At 28.9% G+C, this 22,705-nt stretch overlaps 1 protein-coding gene across 1 annotated transcript in view; it reads right to left on the reverse strand.

The window, feature by feature from the left end:
* Positions 1-22,705, reverse strand: part of LOC132936378 (prophage side tail fiber protein homolog StfR-like) — a 151,490-nt gene that overhangs the window by 86,504 nt on the left and 42,281 nt on the right. The gene's annotated exons all lie outside the window — the stretch shown is intronic.

Consider the following 22,705-nt stretch of genomic DNA (forward strand, 5'->3'; position numbering starts at 1 on the left):
AACTTTTTGGTAAAAATACAAAGTTAAAAAAATTGGTTTTTGTTTTACGTGTAAAAGTAGTTTGATTTACACAATGATTTTAATGACTTACCGTAGTATTTCAGAATTTTTTTTTTTCATAATCTTAGGTATATTCATGTGCTTAAGACCACTGTCTGATGGTGTTATTCAGAATGTAATAGATCTCGTTATTGTATACATATTATAAATGGTATAATAAAGTAAAATTATTGAGTTCGCGACTCGCGTTTTATGGTTGTATAAACCAAATTTTACGAAATTCACTAAAACAGTTTTATCTATAAAAAAAAAAACTAAAAAGTGTACCAAAATATTATAATCCCACTAGTGTCATAAACACAAAAAAAACATTTAAGGTTACATAAAATAAACAAAAAAAAATATTATCTTTAACGATTGAAATCTTTGTGGTAATCTAGAGTCTAGACACTTTTACACGTAACTACGTAAGTCATACGCTGGCGTTCCGACTTCGGCTCTATGACGTCACACGCATATTTTCAAACACCTGTGTCTCATTGAATAAATAGTGTTTAAGTGTGGGAATATTTTTTCTTAGATAATAGCATACTTTAAATCTAATCAAACTTGTTTTTAGTGTTGTGATGTCCTTATTAATACTCTCAACTCTAAAAACTACTCGTCCAAAAATTTGATCTTATTATGTATTGAAGAAAGAAAATTGTATTAATGTATACTCCAACCAGGGACTGGGACTGAATCTAAAAGAACCAGTTCTGGAACCAGAACCTATAAAATATTAAGAACTGGAACCGAAACCGAAACCTTTATTTTCATAAATAAAGTATCGGAACCGAATAGGAATTTTTTAATTAAACAGGTTCTTTTAGGTTCAAAAATAAGATTATTTTATTTATCATAATTTACTGTTTTGTGTATAAACTATGTAATATGATCATATGAGTTTTCTAATATTTCTTATATTATTAATTCAACCCACATTCCAGATAAGTATTTAAAATTATTATACTTTTCGGTACCTAAATTATCTGGAACCGGTACCGAAATTATTTGGAACTGATACCTTTATTTTTTTTTTTTCATCAAAAACCCAGAACCTAACCTGAACAGTTATTTTGTTTTTGGAGAACCAGTACAGGAACCGATGCATTTAAAAAGTTCCAGTCCCTGACTCCAACAAACATTCTGCTTCGGAATAAACAATTAAAAAACGCACGTCGTCGTTAAAAAAAAAATAATAAATGTCGCCTATTAATGTTATGTTAAAAAAATATGTTCAAATGAGTTAAAAGTTTTTGAAATAACGAATATTAAATTATGTATCACTCTGTATATAATAGGTTCAGGGTTTTGAATTTGAAATATTTCACTTATATCGGTAGATATTTTGTAGGTACATATTGTTGTAATAACGATGGCGTGTTGAATCTATACCACGGTCCTTTCAAAACTTAAACTTTAGATTACATCTTATATACATATTATTATAACCTCCCTACACGACGCGCAATCAATTTTCTTTCGTTGAATAGTCTGGTTGTTGCGTATTATAGACCCCTGCACAGTGCATTACCTTTGACGGTGATCGATGAACGCAGAGGCGTGACAAAAAAAAAAAGTAAGTGTGGCTCGTGCGGGAAGACAATTTTAGCATTGTGTGTGAAATTCGGCCCTCGACTGCGGCTCGTGCCACACACGTCGCTCTACGACTGAAATAGCTCACTTTCCGCACAATATACCTATTACCAGTATTACCAACTGTTATCAATAACAACTTCAGTGACGTTATATATTATTATTGTATTGTTATGACGCATCAACTCTATGTCGTACATACAATTGATAATATTATACTGAGTTGGCTAGTACATAAAAGACAAACATAATATTGTGCGTAATATAATAATATTAATACCGCCATGGCTGGCTACAAATATTATTATTATGATAATAGGAAGCCGGTGAATAGTATATTGTTTATTGTTGACAACGATTGTTATTATACACTGTGTAAATGTTTAATCGAATCGAATTGGTTTATTTATCTATACTAATATTATAAAGAGGAAAGATTTGATTGTTTGTATTGAATAGGCTCCGAAACTACAGAACCGATTTAAATGAAATTTGGTACCTACATAGATAGTTTAGACACTGAGAAAAAACATAGGCTACTTTTTATTGCTAAAAAAGGGCTGTAAGGGGCTGAAATGGGCTTAAAGGGGCTGCAAAGGGCTATACAGGTTCGAATTGAAAAATTATTTTTTTGTTGGATAGTCTATTCATTGAGGAAAGTCATAGGCTATATAACATCACGCTACATTCAATTAATAGAAGCGCTCAAACAGGGATTTTGAGATTTATGATGGAAATATTTGTTTATAAATGATTGCTATTGGTTATTGGAGAAATAATTAATGGAAATAGTATTTATTTATTATTGGTTGCTATTGGTTAATCGGGCAGATCAGGTACAAGCATGCATCAAATCGAATTTTCACACATTGCTTACCAGGGTGGCTGAGTTGCACTTACTGCAGTGAGTTACACCACAAAGGAGTTGAACAATCACAATTTGTTTAAGAGTTGTCATTTTTTACGGGCCACAAAGTGTGCAGGATCAGATATAGCCTATATTAAAGTATATTATACGTTTGTGTGCAGATCTCTGTGAAGAAGATAGGCTAATTTAAAAAGAGTTAAATTTGGTTTTTATTCGTCAAAATTTAGAAAGTTTAGGTTAGGTTAGGACTATGTATTAATTGATTACATTAATCCGCCGTATTATATCAAAATAAACTTAGTAGTAACCTTGATACTTTAGAGTTAAATCAGACACTTACGTACAAACCGCACTGGGTCCGCGATCTACCGCAGGTGGATTGCCTACCTGATAATATATTGCTGCGAATCAGAATTTTTATTCCAGGCATCAGAAAAGTTAAAATAAATTTTGAACACCGTACACCGAATATTAAATAACGAATTGAACAAAGTTTGAGTCATATAGAGTTGGTGCATTTAACGGGCAACGAAGTGCACAGGATCAGCTAGTGTTGTAATATTTCGACAGTGAATATTGTTTCAATAATTTTATCAAATAAGTCTTTAACTTTTTTGAAGTTTGATATTTATATATAGTGTTTAAAGTAAAGTAATGTAATGTAATTGTTTTTCAATTAATTAAATTAATTTTCCTCGAATTAAAATAGGTGCCCACAGTCCAACACAGTACTTAGCGCACTAAGTTTCACACGTGAAGTGATATTTCGTCAACCAATTAATATGTGGCTGCAGGTCGTAGTTATATGCTAATGTTAAAGTTGTAGTTAGTTTCCGTTTTACCTGCGTTGATATCACTTATAAATACGTATTTAAAATAAGGTAATTATATGCAGACACCAAAAAATGTGAAATATCTTAGACATTATAACACATCAGGTCTCTATATAAATTGTAGGTACTTTAAGTATTTGATTAAGATTGTAACTCATTAGGGTTACCTAATTATTTTTGAATTACAACAAAAACATGAAGATAAATTTAATTCAAAACTTGTTTGATATAAATATATCCGTTTTACCGCTGTTTTTTATTGCCTTGTTGTTACCTATTATTTGCAATAGTTAAATAGGTATAACATACATTTATAATCATTTTAACCTTGTTTTGAACTTTTAGTTCTTAGCTATAAAAATTGAACATACAAAATAATTTGATAATGTTTGTCATTATGATGGATTTTGTCAAAATTTGAATTTTAAATGCTTATAAAAAAATGTCTTGCCTTTAATCTTTATATGTTCATTACTTTTGAACTTCTTATATGAAATGACTTATGGCCTATGGGTAAATTTTCAAGTTTTTTGATTCATCAAAAAAATAATTGAACGACAATAATTGAAAAAAAATCAAAAAGGAAGTATTATTGTTGTAATTTATCATTTTTGTTCGTTGATTTTTGCTGACGTCTGAAATTTTGATGGCCACCAACAATTTCCAGCTTCCTGACGTGGATCTTCAAAAATATTGATTGGTGACCCCTGTATATTATATTATGTACTAGTTACTTAAAAATTAAAATTTTAGGTTTGATTGCACAGTTTTTTGATTTCATAGGTACCTACTATAAATTCAAAAAATGGATATATTTTACAATATTACAATATTAGCATACCTTTATTGATTTATTTTTCTTAATTAATAATGACATCAGCTACCGGCAGTATACGTCTTTGATTTGTTGAACTTTCAGTATCCTTTTTTGATACATTTTATATGTTGTTATTTTTTTTTTATTGAACTTAAAGTTTTATATTGTTGTATTATTTCAGTTATTAGTTTTTGTGATTTCTAGTCCTAATATTGTACAATTAATAATATGTTGTTAATTATATGTAATTTCTACTAACATCAATATCATAATTATCATTAACAAAAGGTTTACATTTTTTTATATAGGTCGGTCTTTCTTAGGAAAGCTAATATATTTGATATTATGTTTTTGAAGCCTGGTCCTAATGCCTCGTTCATGTTGAGTGGAATATTGAATTTTCGTCGGTGTATTGATAGCACTCTGTTATCATATGTTTTACTGTTAGAGTAACCCTACAGATCGTGCATTGAGTTTTGCATTTGAGTCAATTGTTTCTCTTCTGCTGAGATTCGGGTCTTGCTAGTTTAGAGTTGTGTTTTATATTTCTCCGAGTTTGGTCCGTTGTTTTGTCCAGTCCATTTGCCATTTTATTTGAAATTTGTTTTTATAATGAGTTTTGATGTCGTCATACGTTACGATTTCTAGAAGCTGTATAATATGGTTGTCTGGTTGTGCCGCTTCCTTTGCTGCTTGGTCCACCATTTCGTTCCCTTTTATATATTTGCGTGACCCGGTACCCAAATAAAAGTGATATTTATTCCCCTAAACTTTGATTCTTTGGGTTTTTCTTGTACGATTTTAGCGATGTCTGTCGGGTTTGTTGTATTTTTCTAAACTTCGCAGTGTGCTCAATGAGTCAGTGAGCACCAGGTTGATTGTTAACTTTTTATCTTTTTTTTGGATGTACTCTGTTGTTTTGAGGAGCAGCTGCTATTGCTTCGGCGGAAAAAATGGAGCATTAATTTGGCAATCTGTATTTAATTGTTGTATCTGTGTGAACAGTTGCAATGCCGACTCCTTTATACGTTTTTGAAGCATCAATGAAAAGCATATTCCAATTTTGGTAGTTGTCTAGTACTTTACTTTTTACTTTTTAATTATTATACATACTATTTGTATAATATTTCAAATTTTTAATAGATCTATATATTTTGGATTTTGTAAAATGTTGAGCAATGAAAAAAATACCTAATAACCGGTACACATTTGATCCCTAACGATTATTAGGTAACAATTGAACATAAATGGACATATTTAATTTTCTTATTTTTTTTCATGAATCCGTCACACCCTGTAAAGTAGATACGTTTTAAGAATATACATAATTATTAATATAAATGTTTACATGGTTTTCTAAACATTAAAATTGGATTTGACTATGATCCTTCCTAGTTTTTTATTTCTATTATTAATAAATAGTTAGGTTAACTGTTTAAGTCTTGCTAATAACATAACGTACCTATAGTTCAATATATTTTTACTATATTCTTGAAACCTTAATTTTCTAAAATTTACAAGTATCTATATATCAAATACTTTCAAAATCACCTTTTAAATTATAACTTAAGGGGGCTCCAGTCAATGAAAAAAAAGTGACTTTCAGACCAATAAGCTAGACAAAACTGGAAGAATTTTGTTTGACAGATTTTAATTTTGAAAATGGATTATGATTGATCAACAAGTTTACTAGGGAATGATCGAGGCGATTTTGAATATTCCAATTACTGTTAGTGTCATAATGAATAATATAAATACAAAAATATCATATTTTTTCGATATATTTATTCTTGGATATCACAGTTGAAATGAAAATATTCAAAATCGCCTCAATCATTCCGTACTAAACTTGTTGATCAATCATAATCCGTTTTCAAAATTAAAATCTGTCAAACCAAATTCTTCCAGTTTTGACTAGCTTATTGGTCTAAAAGTCACTTTTTTTTCATCGGCTGCAGCCTCCTTAATGAAGCAAAATTATATATTAAACGAATAAGAGGTTTTTTTAATGATATTTTTTAAACTGAAAACGATATGAAGTAATTGAATAATAATAAATATTATAAATATTTTATAATGTTTGCGTTAAATATAGTGATGTGTAACCAATAAACATCTATGATATCCAATATTTTATGCTTTAGCCAGATATTATAAAAGTCTGGACGTTAGTGCTCGATTATTTAATTTAATTATTACGCTCAATAGAACTTAACCGCGTGGTTAATTGTTCTATATTTATGATGTAGTTTTCTATTTTGTGATTTAAGCCGAATATTCTTTCATGTGGTGTTTGAGGGTCATCTTTTGTCTATATTAAACATATAGGATGTATTTGGTGTAACTACGTTCTATGCATACGTACATATTATTGTACGCAGGGCCGTCAGTCCCTAAAATTGTGTGTAGTACTAAATTTAAAAGTGTGTTATTCTAATTAAACCTTTGCAATAATATTATGTATAATTTTATATCTTCAAATTTGTTTTTTTATATTTTAATGGTTTTTTGCCAAACCACATTTTAATTATTATCTACTATACACAGACACACAGTAAACAATGTTTTGTGTTGTTACGTCTTATACTCGTATAATTATTATTCATTGTCATTGAGAGTAGCTATTTTTATTATTATCAGCTTAGTAGTGAACGGTGGTACATAGTATACTAGTGTTTTAAACTTTGTTTGTCTAAAAATAATTTAGATTTGACCAATTTGGGACTAAGTGTGTAGTACGAAAATTTGGATATTTTAGGGACTGAGGGCCGTATTAGCGTATAGGGAATATAGGCACTATGCCTACGAACTTTTTGGGGCCTACGAAAGTAAAACGTGTGACTACGATTTTTTAGTAATTGTTATGTTTTTTTTATTATTATTATTATTATTATTATTATTATTATTATAATTATAAGTTAATCAAGAACGAGATTCCAGACCGGCGGGTGCGTGCGACACCTGGCCGAGAATAGGAGCAAAAAACGAGACTAGGCATTACTGGGTGACGAAGCTCAGTCGATAATTTCCTGGTTGTTTATTTGCGATATTTATATTTTTATGCGATTATTGTGTGTGATAAATGTTATTCAACAATAAACGATGGCAGCAGAGGAGAAGTATTGTGCAAACGCAACTGCTCCTCTGCTGTCGGTTCAAAACGGAAAAAAAAGGTACATTGCGGTATAATACTGGTATAATATACCTATAATACCGTATTTTAATATATCTACATACCTATAGGTAATATCTGTCTGCTGAAGTAGTCTCGTTTCGTCGCTTGCTCTGTGCGTGTTGGTATACATGGTCATCGGTAAAGTAAAATAATTTATATTATTATTGCATTATTATTTATATTATTTTTTATTTCAATATACACTTGTCTAGTAGACCTCGTAAGTATCTAAGTATCTATTGTACATCTAAACCTTATCATATTTCCCCGTTTGGTACCGCACAGCGCAGGTACACCGTGCCAGAGATGGACGCAACGTTTTAATATAATATAATGAATTATTATATTAACGTTTAATTGGATACCATAGTATACCACGTAATACCTGCATTATACCAGAATAATTACTGATAAACTGATATTTTAAATGGTATTAATGGAGCACAACAGGTTGATTGTATCTACACACGAACTTTAAGAAAGCATTCGTGATAAAGTTATAATTGTCATAAACACTGTAAACTGTAGTAACACTATATTTATATACTATAAATTATGCATGTTGATTCTCTTGATATACGTCTCGAGATCGATTTAAGAACGGTATTTTGTCAATGTAACGTTATTTTTCTTAAGTTAACGTATTAGTTAGGTATTATTTTTTTAAGTTTTTGTTTTTAAACTAATTTTCATGTAGGTATGTTATTACCTAGTTATTTATATTATTCATAATTCCATTGATTAAACATATTATTTAGTATAATATTATGATAATACCTACTAGATAGTATTGTTTGTTATGATAATACTGTTTATTTACATATTATTAATGTTTATTTGCGGCTAATTAAATTTCTTTGTCAAAAGGCCATTATTCCAGTTCATGAAATATAAATAGATTATAATCACATGTTATAATATAGGTAGGTAGATATACTAATAATTAATAGAAAAACATTAATTGCATGGTGGGCGGGTCATTGAACGGAGCGGGATCGTTGACAATAATAATATTATGAAAGCGGACAGAAGGAAAAAATATATAAAGAAGCTTTATTGAAACTTGGTGCTGGCGAGGGGCGTTAAACGTAATATAATAGTTCGTTGACAGAACAATCGTGACAAATGAAGGAGGAGTGGGGATGAAAGAAAAAAGGTCAATACGAGGGACAATCGTGCAGGATAGAAGAAAAGAGAGGATTTAGGACATCTCATAAGAAATAATACGTCATGGATGTAACAATAATAGTAAATAATATTAAAGGAAAAATCGTAAAGGGTAGAAAGAAAGAGGAAACGACCTGAGCTGGAGGCAAATATATAAAATAAACTATGTTAACACAGTGGGGCAACCGAGGGGTCGGACTCAGAGTCCGAATCACCCTCCCCCCCCAACTGTTTACTGTGGATTCAATAAATGTAAGCAATTAGGTTTGATTCTAATTTTTTTTCTTGAATATTTTATTATTAAAAAAATGCAATACCAAGAGTAATACTGGACAAAACAAGATGCAATAATCAGTTAGATATTATTATATTATATTGAAATAAAAGTTTATTTTAATAAAAAATGTTATTTCTACACGACGAAAGCTACACCGATGTAAAATTTCAAAGGAAAACCCAGAGGACTATTACATCATTTATTCATTTATGTGTTTATCAAGAAAACGCCCGGAGGTCTCAAGTACAATAATAATATTTAAATGTTAAAGCAATAGTATATAAAACAAACGACGTGATACAATATAAAATGACATAGTGAAATACAATTAAGTTTTATTAATATTGTACAAAACAATGCGTTGTTAAGCTTTACTCTATAAGTACGCATTTGAGCAAATGTAGCATTCTACTCGATGTTTTCCCTCTGCAAAGAAAATTGAGGAATCATATAATATTATTTTTGACCTAATAGGACAACGCACTGTTAATCCTTACATAGAACACATTTGAGAAAAAAAATGTTGTATGCTACTCGATATTTTCTCTCTGCAATGAATATTGAGGAATTATTATATAATATAATATATTATGTCTGGCCTAATATTATCCAAGTTTCCACGCACGAGACCTAGCAGGTAAGAAAAATACATATTACGTTAATGACTACACACGGCGGAAAAATAATATTCTATATGTAAGTTCCTGAACAGTAAAAAAAAATTAGATGCTTAATAAAGGCCTAATATAACAATGCGTTGTTAATCTTTACCAAGTACCCATTTGAGCAAAAAAAATGTAGCATTCTACTCGATGTTTTCCCACTGCAAAGAAAATTGAGGAATCATATAATATTATTTTTGACCTAATAGGACAACGCACTGTTAATCCTTACATAGAACACATTTGAGAAAAAAAATGTTGTATGCTACTCGATATTTTCTCTCTGCAATGAATATTGAGGAATTATTATATAATATAATATATTATGTCTGGCCTAATATTATCCAAGTTTCCACGCACGAGACCTAGCAGGTAAGAAAAATACATATTACGTTAATGACTACACACGGCGGAAAAATAATATTCTATATGTAAGTTCCTGAACAGTAAAAAAAAATTAGATGCTTAATAAAGGCCTAATATAACAATGCGTTGTTAATCTTTACCAAGTACCCCCATTTGAGCAAAAAAAATGTAGCATTCTACTCGATGTTTTCCCACTGCAAAGAAAATTGAGGAATCATATAATATTATTTTTGACCTAATAGAACCAATGCGCTGTTAATCCTTAACAAAGGACACATTTGAGAAAAAAAATGTTGTATGCTACTCGATATTTCCTCTCTGCAATGAATATTGAGGATTTATTATATAATATATTATGTCTGGCCTAATATTATGCAAGTTCCTACGCACGAGACCTAGCAGGTAAGAAAAATACATATTACGTTAGTGACTACAAACGGTGGAAAAATGATATTCTATAATATGTAAGTTCCTGAACAGTAAAAATAAAATTAGATGCTTAATAAAGGCCTAATATAACAATGCGTTGTTAATCTTTACCAAGTACCCATTTGAGCAAAAAAATGTGGCATGCTACTCGATGCTATATATACACGTCGGAAAAAATGATATTCTATATTATGTAAGTTCCTAAACAGTAAAAAAAAATGAAATGCTTAATAGTATTATGTTAGTTCTTACACTAATGTTTATTTTTTGTTATACAATACATCCCGTGGGAAATAGACCGCCTGGCGTCATAGGTTAGCATAATCGCCTAAAGTTATGAAAAAAACCTCTTTGTGTCGAACTTTTAAATTTTTTTGGTTACGGGCAATTAAACTTTTTTTTAAATAAAATCGAACTTACCGCTTATTTGCTGATGTATCTTCAACGCTTTTCAACTTTTTATCGTAATAATTTTGATATTCTATACAGGCCGGCATTGAACTCTGTTTTGAAATATTTTAATCTCCAACTTAATAATATGTCTTTAAAAATAAGACGATTTTAATCTTTTTTTTGCAAATTGTTTTATACTATAATTATTTGAAACGAAATAAAAAGCGGAGTTCAATCCGGCCTGTATGAAGTATTCTTCTGTCAGATAAACAAATAGTCATCAAAATCTGAAAATCCTACAAGGCCTGAGAAGTTTCCCTATGAAGTAATTTTTTTCGATGTAATACACTGCATTTAGGTCAGACGGTGAACAGAAAAGGAGTATGAAAACGCATTGAAAACAATAACAAGACGACTGGCGAGACAATAATATAAGTTAGCCACCTCCGGCGCCGTCGTCCACCTCAAAAGTCTATTGGCAGGTCGAGATCGCTTTTTTTGTTTATATTTTAATTTACATTTCATTCCGACCAGTCTATTTGGGGGTTGTCAAACTTTTTTAATTATGATCAACCGAGAAAAAATCTCTTCCAACAATGTCAAAAAAATGTTTTTATTTTGAAGTCGGTATTATAGTAACGCGGCATTGACTTAAAATTATTTCTTAACGATGTGATATTGCAATGATACACCCATTCGCCAACGTTATAAATTATAATGTTAATTTGTTATTAAATATTTTAGAAATAATTTAATGTGAAACATTCATTTTTATATAATTTTACACTTCGATATTTCGCAGAAGTGGTATGTCTATTATTCATATTACAGTGATAACGACTTAAAAAATATCTTTTTTCATCCTTTAAAGATAAAATATATGATGCTCGGTTGATCACAATCGAAAAAAGTTCGGCCACCCCTTTAATATAATGTACCTATTATTGTACTACAGATCTCACCGAGCGTAACTGGAAAAACTGTGTGTTCAGACGATGCAGAGTCGAAACATTTCGTACGACGTAGAGCAACAAGTGTTTAAAACAATATTTAAGTACCATGATACGTATCACATAAAATTATATTTTTACAGATAGAAAAAACACACACTTGTGCGCCGTGCAGACACTTCCAAACACGTTCAACGGAAAATAAATTATTTTTGGGTTATTACGCTAATGGCTTTTGTTTATTCGACGATGATAATGGTACCTACACCTACGTCACCGTACACGTCCTAAGATAACAATATTGTGATGTCTTACGTCTGAGAATGATATTAAATAATAATAATAATATTGTAAATCGCTCGACGGTGAGTCAACCGAAGCAGAAACTATATAACATAACTATATTATATATGTTTTTTTATTAGATAAATAATGTCTATAACAATATATAATTATTATCGTGTCTAATAACATTATAATCATTTCTGTATTATTCATACACGTCTTAGTGCAGACGACGCGTCTTTTTTTTTCGGTTCTCTTCCAAATGAACCGTTTGATGACAGTATTACAATACTGCCAATGGATTAGGTGTTTCTGGTAGAATAGAATCTGTCTCTCAAAAATAAAAATAAAACCATCGATAAAACAGCCACGTCGCGTTGTAATAAACAATAATAATATTATATATTTTAGACCGTATACGGTTGTGGGATAAGTTGCCCCGTTATAACATTTTTTTTGTACATTTTTTTGCTCGATAACTCTCAATAACACTACTATACATTTTTGTCAGAAGACGTAATATTATAATATATTCAGAAAACGTTTGTATGCGTGTGTCTGTGACAGCAGAAGTGTAGAATATTTGAATGGATAGGTATTATAATTATATATGATGAGCATCAACACTTTGTACTTAAATATGATATGATATTATTAAAATATATATCATGTGTACATCTATAATTGGCACAACAATGGGGGGAGGGGGTGCAGAGACAGGTCCAAAAAATAAAATCCTTTTTCTATTTTCTACTTTAATTTATTTTAAAGTAAAAATGATCAATAAATATTAAAATGTTGTATCTACTATTAATATACAGGATGATTGTTTAAGCATGCTCGCCCTATTTTTATGCTTAAATTGTGCGTCTATTAAAATTCTCATCTATGGAACTTTTAAACACACGCTCGAAGACTATACCTATTTTTGAATACTTGAGATTTTTTGTAACACTAAAACCTGTGACAATATGAACTTTTGATTCTCAAGTAGGAACTCCCACTTTAGTATTTATTATTCAGCAGATATTTTTTTTTTTTGACAATTTTCAAGTACTGAAATGATAATTCGAGAGTTATGTTTTTGAGTTCCCACGTTAACATTGTGTACTAAGAATAATTATAAAATATAATATGTCTATTGTCTATGGTAATGAGTTAAGTAGATACTTAGATGATATGAAAACGTTAGTAATTATTACTGTTGTCTATTCGTCTATCAATATGAATAATTTGTAAAAATGACCCAAGTATAATAAATACAATATCTAATATTACTATTTAATATTTTTGTAAAACCTTTTTTCCTTAGTCCAAATATCTTAATAACTCAGAAACTACTCATTAGAATTTTTATTTGGATACACCAAAATGTTCAAGAAAATCATCTGCTAAATAATATGCAGTTAAAGGGGGGGGGGGCGGGGTCTCATTTGCAAAATATAAGTTTGTAAGGCTACAGGACACTCCTTAAGTAAAACGAATAATATCAAAAATTTAAAAACATTATGTTCTTATTAGGAGGTATATATAGTTGAAAATTCTATAAATTTGAATTTGAAGAAATGTAGTATCAAAGGGGAAAATTGTGGTATAAATGGTGGCTTGAAAAATCACCCTGTATACCTATTACCTATACTATATATTATAGTGAATATTATTATTATTTTTATTCATCCATTATATTATAATACATTGGTACTTCGCTATTATGTTTCCAGCTATAACATAATACTATGAAATAATTTTTAGTTTATTTAATGTTTTATATAGAACAGGTTACAGATATTATATTATTATAAATTTACGAAATAACTTTGAAAACAGAGTAACAACACTTTTCTATATGTATATTTTTAAGATGCACGACTGCCTATGAATGTGAGCACGTTTGCATTGTTTCCTTGTTCATAATTTGTTGTAACTTATAAAACAAATGCCTAGGTAAACAGTTAAATTTTGTTGTTCAAAACATTGTTACGGTTTTTTTTTCTATGAAAATTAAAGACTTCAAAGCGTATATTACTATCAATAAATTGGTGCCTATTCTATAATAATTAATAATATAGTACCTAAGAAAAATATAACAAATAATATTTTTAAAAATAATAAAAAATACTTCACAAGAAATTCGATCTAGGTCTTCCAGTTTCAAGCTGTTCTACGTCTAGTTCGAATCAGCCACACTTAAAAATCCTTAAACTGAATAATAACATTTAAATTTCGTTATTGATTTGGGTAATTTAGAGAAGACGGACCGCACGTCATCCTTTAAGTCTGGAGAAGTAGAAATTTAAATTAATATAATAGTTAAATTGAGGTTAGGTAGTAAGTTATTCGAAAAAAATAATATAATTTTTCAGTAAATCAGTTTGGGCTTAACCCGGGCTTAAAAACTAAAGATTCATTTACATTTTACATCATTTAAAAAATATAAGTTTGTATCGTCACAGGACACACCTAAAGTAGTACAAAAAAAAAACAGGTAGGTATATGATAATATGGTTTTTAGATATTCTTAAAAATTCTAAAAAAAAGAATTTGAATAAAAGTATTATTAATGAGAAAAATGGGGGGTGAGCATGTTTCAAAAATCACCCTTTATATTTTATATATTTAATTTTGAATTGCCATTTTTCGTTCTCGTTTTTCAATATTTACAATTAAGTGTGCTTACTGCTTTATGTATTTGAACGAAAAAATATTTTATTTTCCTATTATTTTCTAATATAAAAACGCTATTTTTATATTATATTTTATATATTTTTTATATTATTTATACTATTTTATTCGCAATCAGTTCGATATGAACAAATAATCTGTTGTCGTACTATAAAGCTCTTATTATTAACATGACAATATGTTATTTTTATTCCACAGATCGGTGGGTATTGTAAATCGTACGTACAATAAAATTAGCAATGCTTATAAATTTAAATTTATTTATTTAAAAATATTTTTTAGCTGTGATGTGATGTGCATTATAATAATGAATACAAAAAAAAAAATGATAACTACTAATGAAATAAAAATTAAATATAAAATATACAAAATTTTACTACATGAAAGACGTTAATTTGTAATGTTGGTGGCTGTTGACGGGCGTCGCTGGCTGGGCCGACCATTGTCTCCGCAATGACTCCAAAAACCATAATCGATAAATGATATCATCGATTATCGTTAAAATTATAACTCATAGGTAAGTCATATTTAAATATGACTTGGCTGACATTTAAAAATTCAATCCGTCCAGGATTGCAGGCTTGATAGTTCCTATTATCATGATAAGTACATTAATACTTAACTAATCTAAGTACTTATATAATATCACAAGCCGTAAGACTAATCTAGATTTTATGTTATAGAGTATACTGGTTGCTTACCGGTAATGGTGTAGATGTGTCCTGATTCATATTGTCCAATATTTGTGAAAGTATTAATACCTACCTATAAAAGTCTACGGGGAAAAAAAATAATATCCTTTAGCGTAAAATTAGGTATTTTTAAAATTGAACCGTTAAAATGTTATTTTAAAAATCAACAAATAAATATATGATTAATAATCCAAGTCCTATAATATTATATTGCTATAGTTACACCAAAATAAATTCATACATGAAGATCAAAAAAAATACAGATTGTTTTAACAATATCTTTGTCACTCCTGTTACAAGGAAAATATAAATTGTTATTTATAGATAAATATTATTTGTTAAACTTTTTAGCAATATCTTTATTGGTTTGATAAGTATTATGTTGGAATGCATGAAGATGCATGTTGATAAGAAAATTATTTGATAAAATAACAGTGTAATTTTATCAATAACAATGTTGAATGTAGGTGTATGCTTCATTAAATATATGCCTTTCACATATGCAATATATTGATACAAAATCAACAAAATGGTATCCATCTATTTTACCAAGATTCAAATTTACTGCACTAGATTAAATTGGTTGAAAAAAAAGTGAAAAGTTTTTTTTACACGTTCTTTTTTTTTGGGGGGGGGGGGGGGGGGGGGCGTTAACACATCAAAAGTTTAACAAATAATATTTATAAAAAACAATTTTCCTTGTAACAGGAACAATTTTTCATTTAAAAGAAACATTTTTCTATGTGAAAGTAACAATTACTTTTAAGCTGAAAACAACAAAATTATTGTTATATTATTTATATAGTTTTTGTTTCTTATAAGAACTCTTATTTTCTACAATTATTACTAGGTATATATAACAAATGTTTTGTCGGCCTAGGAGTTACAGAGATATTGTTAAAACAATGTGTATTTTTTTTTGTTTTCGTGCATGAATTTCTTTTGGTGAACCATAGTAATGTATTATAATACATATATTGATAAAATATATTTCTTAGTTTGTTGGTTTTTAAAATAACATTTTAAAAATGCCAAATTTTACGCTTTAAGATATTATTTTTTTCTTCTGTAGACTTTTATTAATACTTTTACAAATATTAGACAATATGAATCAGGACACAGTTACACCATTACCGGTAAGTTAACCAATATGCTCTATAACATAGAATCTAGATTAGTCTTATGACTCATGCTATATAAGTACTTACATTAATTAAGTATTAATGTACTTATAATGATAATAGGAACCATCACGCCTGCAATCCTTGACGGATGGAATTTTTAAATGTGAACCAAGTTATATTTAATTATGACTTACCTATGAGTTATAATTTTGACAATAGTAACAACGGCCGACCCAGCCACCGACGCCCATCAACAGCCATCAACATTACAAATTAACGTCTTTCGTGTATATTTCAAATGTACTTTTATTTTTATTTCATTGGCGATTATCATTTTTTTTGTTATATATTATTAATGCGCCTCACACAGCAAAATAATATTTTTAAATACTATTTTGGAAATAAACACACACAAAAAATTATATTTTTAAATAAATAAATTTAAATTCATAACCCTTGCTAATTATATTGTATGAACGATTTACGATAAATAATAAAATATATTAAATACCCACCGATCTGTGGAATGATAATATATGAATAATAAATTATCATGTTAATAATAAGAGCTTTATGGTACGACCATAGATTATCTGCTCGATTACAAGGTAGATATAACAATTAATGTTTTGTCGGTTCAGGAGTGACAAAAATATTGTTAAAATTATGTGTATTTTTTTTTGTTTTCATGTATGAATTTCGTTTAGTGTACTTATAGTATTATATTATAATCCATGTATTTTTAAATATTTCTTCGTTTGTTGATTTTTAAAATAAACATTTTAACGGTTCATTTTAAAAATGCCGAATTTTACGCGTCAAGATATTATTTTTTTTTTTTTCCGTATACTTTTATCAATACTTTTACAAATATTGGACAATATATGAATCAGGACACGGCTTCACCATTACCGGTAAGTAGTCACAGTGTACCATACTCTATAATAGGGGTGGCCACTAACCTTCATTTTTGAAGCCTCAAATTTATAAAGCTAATTCGAGGCGAGTCACATTGTAAAGTTAATTTTATATCAATTTATTTTTTACACTGCACATAGAGGTATACACTACTATATTTAGATATTTTAATGAATTTAAATATTTAAGCGTTGATTCACATACATAAGTAGTCCCAAAGATTGAAATAAGTCTCTTAGCAAACTCTTTTGTAAGTAAGTAATTTTCTTCTGGAACATGGGCTCCCTAATTTGGGCTATACAAATAATAAAAATCAACGCCAACGACGCCGTTCCAATCTATAACAACGACTGTAACGATAACGAAACCGACGGAAATGAAAACACTATCTTATGATTCTAACGGAAATACGGAATTATATTTATTAAATTTTAGTCCAAGCTTGGTTCAAGAGCCACAAGAAACTGATTTAAGAGCCTCGTTGTGGCCACCCCTGTTCTATAGTATAGATTGTAGATTAGTCTTATGACTTATGATATAAGTATTTAAGTCCTAACATACTTATTATGATGATAGGAACCATCACGCCTGCAATCCTGGACAGATGGAATTTTGAAATGTGAACCAACAAGCTATAGGTATTTAAATATGACTTATGAGGTATAATTTTAACGATAATAACAACGGCAGGCCCAGCCGGCGACGCCCATCAACAGCCATCAACATTACAAATTAACGTCTTTCAAATATATTTTATTTTTTATTTTTATTTCATTAGTAATTATCAATTTTTTTTTTGTATTCATTATTAATTCACCTAACAAAGCAAAATAATATTTTGAACTAGATTTGTCTTACGACTTATGATATATAACTATATATAGGTACTTACATTAATTAAGTATTAATGTACTTATCGTGATAATAGGAACTATCACGCCTGCAATCCTGGACGGATTGAATTTTTAAATGTCAGCCAAGTCATATTTAAATATGACTTACCAATGAGTTATAATTTTAACGATAATCGATGATATCATTTATCGATTATGATTTTTGGAGTCACTGCGGAGACAATGGTCGGCCCAGCCAGCGACGCCCGTCAACAGCCACCAACATTAAAAATTAACGTCTTTCATGTAGTAAAATTATGTATATTTTATATTATGTATACTATTTAGTTTTTAGTTTTTATTTCATTAGTAATTATCATTTTTTTTGTATTCATTACTAATGCACATCATACAGCAAAATAATATTTTTAAATAAATAAATTTAAATTTATAAGCCTTGCTAAGTTTATTGTACGTACGATTTACGATAAATATTAAATACCCACCGATTCGTGGAATGATATAAAAATAATACATTTTCATGTTAATAATAAGAGCTTTATGGTACTAGCACAGATTATCTTCTCGTATCGATCTGATTACGTATAAAAATTGCGTTTTTATATTACAAAATAATAGAAAAATAAAACATTTTTTCTTTCATATGCATAAAGCAGTAAGCACACATAATTGTAAATATTGCAAAAACGAGAACGAAAAATGGCAATTTAAAATTAAATATATAGAATATACAAGATGATTTTTTAAACATGCTCACCCCCATTTTTCTCTTTAATAATACTTATAATCGAATTCTGATTTTTAGAATTTTTGAGAATACCTAAAGACCATATTTCCAAATACCTGATATTTTTTTTGTACTATTTAAGGTGTGTCCTGTGGCGATACAGACTTCTATTTTTCAAGTAATAACCCCTCCCCCCCTCTTTATTACTGTAAATTATTTAGCGGGTGATTTTCTTGAAAAATTTGATCTACCTATCTAAATCAAAATTATAATAAGTAGGTTAGCCCACATAGTTCATCAGTGATTAAAATTCTTATACCTATTAAGGATAATAATCCTTAAATGTGGTTTTTGAAAAATATAAACTATATTATGTAATATTAAATGTGGAGATAATTTTTACAAATTTTTATACTAATAGGTCAATAATTATAGTCATAACTAAAATTATCAAATCGTTGAAGCCCACATTTTCCATAACCATAAACATTTTATCCCCAGTAACCAAAGTTATATTAGGTACTCAAAAACTACTCGTCCAAATATTGAATTAATAATACATACGAATTCTCAAAAAATATTTGCTGAGTAATTAAAAGTGAAAAAGAAGGGTTCTATTTTTTTTTTTATCAAATAAGGATCAAATGAATATTTGATAAAAAAATTTCTTGAATAAAAAAAAAATCTAAATGGAATAACTGGAAAAAAATATCTGTTACACACTCCTATGTTATGGTATTTTTAGTTATAGTTACCTAGTATATTTAACAAAATTGTTTTTATTAGTATTTTTATACTACTTATAGGTTACATGGATAGGTTATATAAGGATAAAATTCCATACATTAAGATTTTTTTCCATTTAGATTCTTTTTATTACATAAAAAATGCATTTTTTTTATTAAATATATTTTTTATATAAAATATTGATTTTTTATCAAACTAAAAATATTTTATAACAGATTTTTTTATTGATTTTTATCAAACAGAATTTTTAGTAAGATTTTTATTCAATTTACATTTTTTAATGATAAAAAAAAATTTAATTTTGATAATCTTTATTTAATAAAAAACAATTTGAATAAAATCTTAATATAAGACATTTTTTGGTAAATTTTTTTTATAAAATATGATTTCCATAATTTAAAATCTATAATTGATAAAAAAACTTTAATAAAAAATATGTTTAGTTAAAAAAATCATATTTTATAAAAAAAATTTAATTTAATGACGATTGTTAACAAATATTCTAAATTTGTTAAAAATTCAGGTTTAATAAAAATAATATGCATTGAATAATAAAAAAAAATGTATCATGCTGACAAACTAATTACGTACTAAGTACTAGATGTAAATCCAATTCTGAGTGACTCCTGCCCTGAAAGGTCAAATTGAATTAAATTTGAATTTATTTAGCATACAATTTAAACAAATTATAAGCCCCATAGAGAAATTGAATTTCCGGGGGTACCCGATGTCAAACAAATTCTGATTGGGGTCAAACAAATTTAAACAAATAACATACTAAATATTGGCAAAAGAAAAATCCTGGAAAGTCCATTATTTAATTATGAGGGAGGCTGGGGAAACGTTTCTTCGGCCCCCCACGGGAAAATTGAATTTTCCGGGTACCTTATGTCAAACAAATTCTGATTCGGGCCAAACAAATTAAAACTAATAACGTACTAAATATTGGCAAAAGAAAATTCACGAAAATTGATATGTGGGGGGCCTATACCTCTTATATATGTTTACTATACCTACTACCGTTATTAATATTACTAAATATTGTAAATTGGACGTAGTCCCTATGAAATAAATGAATATATAACTATAGTTAGGCTAGTGTCAGTCAGTTTAAATTACTCTTTCTGTCCAGTAATCGATCACTTTCGTTACCTCGTAATTTGGGTCGGAGAAAATGTCCGTCCATTCATTCGTATCCGCGAGTCTCCATCATTGCAGGGCATTCCAAAAAGTGTTTTTCGTCATGGACGCTTTCCCATTCGCAAAGGGAATCTTCTTTACTCCATTTTCCTAAGTTTTTCTCGGTTCTTGCTATACCCCTGCAGATCTTTGTCGTTCCAGTGTTTTCCGTGTCTCGTATTTAAAATGTCGTCCTGGTGGTGTATACGCTTTCTATCGCTCTTGTCCATTTATAGGTTCATTAGCTCGTAACAGGGACTGGAACGGAGCCTTTAAGAACCGGAACCTTTAAAATATTAAGAACCAGAACCGCAACCGAAACCTTTATTTTAATAAAAAAAGTACTGGGACAGAACTGGAATTTTTAAATTAGATGGGTTCTTTTAGGTTCAAAAATAAAATAATTGTATTTATCATAATTTAATGGTACCTATTACTGTTTTGTGTATAAACTATGTATGATGATATGAGTTTTTTAATATTTCTCATGATATTAACTAAACCCGCATTCCGGATAGGTATTTAAAATTATTATACTTTTCGGCACTTAAATTATTATCTGGAACCGGTACCGAAATTATTTGGAACCGATAGGTACCTTAATTTCTAACCGGAACAATTATTTTATTTTCGGAGAACCAGTATGTACCGAAACCGAAACCGATAACTTCAAAAGGTTCTAGTCCCTTGCTCGTAATGCGTATTTCTTTTTTACACGTCTCATATTCTGTCATTCTTGTTTTGTAAAAATAAATAAATAAATAAATACGAAAATAGTATCTGCACACGAAATCCGTCACTTCAGTACGAGCGGCGTCGTGCAAACGTCATAACTCATAATATAATACAACGATGACGTCTTATTATATTGTAAGCCGTCACTTGCATATTATATATAATAATATTATAAATTATATTCGACGTATAATAATAATAATAATAATAATAATAATAATATGTCAACATGAACTCGGATATGACGATATAATCACACAATGCATCCACGAGCTTCGTATATTATATTATAGTACGACCAGTGTGCATAATAGGCGGCTATAGCTCATGCCTCTGCATATTCGACACCATACCTGCGGCGAAATTCGGGCTTTTAATATAATATTATTATTATAATATACGAGCGCAATTTATAATATTCTAGTCCATATTTTATAATTATTATTTAAGGTCTCGATTTATCTTAGCTTCGTATGAGATTGATTATGACACGCAATCACATGGCCAAACGCACGATAGGGTTTAGGGTTCTGAATTTAAATTATTATATTTCACCTTTGTTGAATTAATATTTCAATGAAATTATGGAAAATAATTATTTACCTTTTGAGCGGATTCGGTTATAGATTAGAAACGATTAAGAGTTGTAGGGCTTGTACAATTTTTTTTTTCATTGAATATTTATGAAAATTTTATTTTTTATGTATTTTACATTTTTCTTAACATAATTTATTTTTGAGGTTGTACGGTTGGTGGTAGGTTAGTTAAACGTTTATTGTTTGATTAGTAATTGAACAACTGTGAATATGAACTAAAATTAAAATATGTGTCTTATGTTAAAACTAGTTACCTATACGCAATGTAATAATTTCTAACAACGAATAACTACTCAAAGAAACTAGTTATAGTGTAAAATTTTGAGAATAACAAAAAATGGTAAAAACGATAAATGTTGGAAAACGTTTAAACACTCGACATTAATAGTGATCATTTTACGTATATTATTATAATGTTATTTTATATAAGCTCAATGACATTTTTCAAATACAATGGTTTTCGGCAAACATTTGGTTTGAACCATCGCGTAGGTATTACTAATATTTTTAAATAATTTACGCTCTTGTAGGCGGGTACGATCTGTACTTGATTACACGGCTCAATAATTTGGAATTCGCATCACCTGATTG

The sequence above is a fragment of the Metopolophium dirhodum genome, chromosome 1, assembly GCF_019925205.1.
Source record: "Metopolophium dirhodum isolate CAU chromosome 1, ASM1992520v1, whole genome shotgun sequence".
Lineage (NCBI taxonomy): Eukaryota > Metazoa > Arthropoda > Insecta > Hemiptera > Aphididae > Metopolophium > Metopolophium dirhodum.